The sequence below is a fragment of the Sapajus apella genome, unplaced genomic scaffold, assembly GCF_009761245.1.
Source record: "Sapajus apella isolate SASKATOON/1434 unplaced genomic scaffold, GSC_monkey_1.0 scaffold29, whole genome shotgun sequence".
NCBI classification, from domain to species: Eukaryota; Metazoa; Chordata; class Mammalia; order Primates; family Cebidae; genus Sapajus; species Sapajus apella.
In genome coordinates this window covers 8,374,553-8,377,995 of record NW_022436969.1, presented here as the reverse complement: position 1 = coordinate 8,377,995, position 3,443 = coordinate 8,374,553, and positions in this window count along the sequence as shown.

Below are 3,443 nucleotides of genomic sequence, written 5' to 3'. Positions count from 1 at the left end.
CCAGGTGCTTACCTGAGCAGCTCAATGGGGTGATTCTGAGGCCCCTATGGCATTGAGGCTTCCTCCCTGGTAGCAACAAGGTCGCCTGGCCAGCTCACCTGGACGCAGTCCTCAAAGGTGGCCTTGGAGCCCCCTCAGCAGCACCTATCCTACAGAGCAGCTTTTTAGCTTTTCTCCTGCTCCTCTCCTCCCCCAGAGGGGCTCCCACGCTGAGGCTCAGGGAGTGAGTGACTCCTGGTTCGCTGATGAAGGGCTGGTGGGCTGCCTGGCCTCTGATTTGCATCGCCACCGAGCCTAGGCCCCCCACACCAGGGCAGAGCATCCGATCAACAGCCCACAGAGGTAGAGCTGTGCCCACACTTGGCCCTAAACCGCATCTGCACAGGGCTCGACAGAAGAAGGTGCTTGCCTCGCCGCCTCGCAGTGAGCTCTGAACCAGAGCCCAGCTGGAAACAGTGCTGCCCTTGCAGCTGACTTGAGGAACTGGGGCCAGTTTTGTGAGAAGCAATGTGGCCACACCTCATTCCTGGTGGGATTCTGCCACGTTCTTCACTCTGCTGTCCTGGCGTGCAGGCAGCCTCAGGACACCACTGGAGGTTGCAGGTGAATTTCCGGGTGTATATGTCACACTGCAGAGCCTACACTTGAGTTCAACTCAGACTCTACAGGCTCTCATGGTTCCTGCCCCTTCCATCCGTCTTGTGCCAGCCTGGTGGGTCTCTAGGTTGTTCTGGGCTCCCTCCACCCCAGCCCACTTCCAGCCCACGTCCTGCCCTAGTCTTCTCAAAAGGACACTTCTCCTCCCTCCAGGCCCTTGTCTAGCTCCTGTTCTGTGCCACATGGTCGCTCTTCCTGCTGTCTCTGCCATGGCTCTCCGGGCTGCCCATTCCCCACACTGTGAGCCCTCGGCTGGCTTCTACCCGCAGTGCCTCCTTCCCTTTGTCTCAAAGTGACTCTGTTCCGTTCCTCTGCACCTCTGCTTCATGTCAGGCCTCCATGTGCAAGCCCGGACCCAGAAAGTCTGAAGTCCTGCCTGTCTCAGCTGATCACCCCCACCCCCAACCTGTGTTCACCGTTATCCCTGACAGCCCAGCAGAGCTTCTCCCGGTTAAGATGGCTCACCCCACCCTGTCATCTTAACTGTTACTCTGATCATGTGAATACTCCTTACCCACCCTGCCATCTTAACTGTTCTTGCTCAATATCCCTCCACCCAAGGCTACCATCTTAACTACTCTTACGCCTTACCTGAACTGCCATTGTAACTGACCTTATGGTAACGTATACTCCTTGCCACTACCCCCACCACTGTAACTGATCTTACTCTGTAACACCCCTGCCCCCTACCCAAAAGATTTGCCCCAACCTATAAAACCCATTCCTATCCCACCACCCTTCACTGACACCCTTTTCGGCCTCAGCCCACGTGCATGCCGGTGAATAAACAGCCATGTTCCTCACACAAAGCCTGTTTGGGGGTCTCTTCATTCAAACGTGAGTTTTAACACTTCACATCTGGGATCCCCTGCCCCATCCACTTTCCTTCCTCGGAATTCCCTTAGGTCCTCAACCGCCCCCTGCCTGGCTGGCTGCACTGGGGCGTCCTGTTCCTCAACTTGTCACACAGCCCCTTTTCCTCCCCAGGCCTGCTCAGGCCGCTGGCACACAGGCCTGCACCGTGAGCACTGAACACAGGGTCTCCCTCTCAGCACACACAGCATCCCACGGTTTCAGTTCAACTGCAAGTCCTCTGGCCACCCAGTTTGGGAAGTCCCTATAATTCCACAGGTGTCCAGTCAGGTCATTTAGGTCCTGGGGGGCCTCATTTTTGGGAGACACATTCTGTAGGGTTCCCAGAGCCCACATGCTGCAGCCATTCAGCCTCACCAAGCCATCCAAAAAAGTGTGCTAACTCAGCCATCCCAGAAAAGAGAGCAGGCCTTTTATGTTTTCCATCGTGAATAAAATAATTTGCAGAAAGTCTCTACCACACCTTTAAATCAAAGAATAAGTCTTGAACTGAAATCAAGACACAGAGAGGCAGAATAGAAGGAGAAATGGGTATTTATTATACAAATGTTCCCAGATTGAAACAGTTCTTGTCTGGATTCCAAATTTGCAGAAGATCTGGGCTTTGAGAGGTTACACGTGTTGCCAACAGACTTTTCCAGAGACCAGTACTATTCAGGTTGGGAGCAAATATTTGGTTGGAAAACTAAAGAAGTAGCATTTGTCAAAGTGTGGTCTTACTAGGGCTAGATGAATCAGAATCACCTGGGGTGCCCTTTGGAAATGCAAATCCCTGAGAATTCTAGACTCTCTGAGGGTAGGGTCTAGGAATCTATATTTGCAACAAGTTCCTCAGGCGATGTTTCTCCATTCAAGGTTTGAGAGTGACAGCCATCCAAGTGTGGAGGGGTTGTAGCAAGCAGAACATGAAAGGTGGGCAAAGATGCTGCTCCTAGCAGGGCTTCTGGAACCTGCATGAACTTGTTAAATGCAGATGCTGAGGCGGCAGGACTAGGATGGGACTAGACGTTCTAGGGAGCCGGTGTTGCAGGTACACAAATCACATCATACTTTTAGTAGCAAGGGGCTGGAGGGCATATTTCCTTTGCATTGTCTGCCTGCTGTGTGTGTGTGTGTGTGTGTGTGTGTGTGTGTGTGTGTCTGCATGTGTACATGATACCACAACAATAAAGCACCTTTGCATGGTTTACTTGCCGCAGTAAGATATGAGGCTACTGTTTCAGTACTAACTCTAAATCTTAGCTAAACCATCATTGCCCTTTTAGGCAGTCAGTTGGAAGTCAGCCCACAAGAGCAGTTCAGAGACTTTAGCTATAAAATGAAGCTGACTCTGGGTCCTTTCTCATTGGAGGTGGTGAGGCTTCCACATATGGTGATACGGTTTGGCTGTGTCCCCACCCAAATCTCATCTTGAAGCGTAGCTCCCATAATCTCCATGTGTCATGGGAGGGACTCAGTGGGTGATAATTGAATCCTGGGGGTGGTTTCCCCCATCCTGTTTTTGTGATAGAGTCCTCACATGATCTGATGGTTTTTATAAGGGACTTCTCTCTCTTTCCCTCTGTACTTCTCCTTCCTGCGAAGAAGGACGTGTTTGCTTCCCCTTCTGTCATGATTGTAAGTTTCTTGAGACCTCTCCAGCCATCTGAACTGTAACTCAATTAATCCTGTTTCCTTTATAAATCAGCCACTCTTGGGTATGTCTTTATTAGCAGCATGAGAATGAACTAATACAGTAAATTGGTACTGGTAGAGCGGGGTACTGCTATTAAGATACCCAAAAATGTGGAAGCAACTTTGGAACTAGGTAACAGGCAGAGGTTGAAACAGTTTGGAGGGCTCAGAAGTAGACAGGAAGATGTGGGACCGTTAGGAGCTTCCTAGAGACTTGTTGAATGGCTTTGACCCAAATG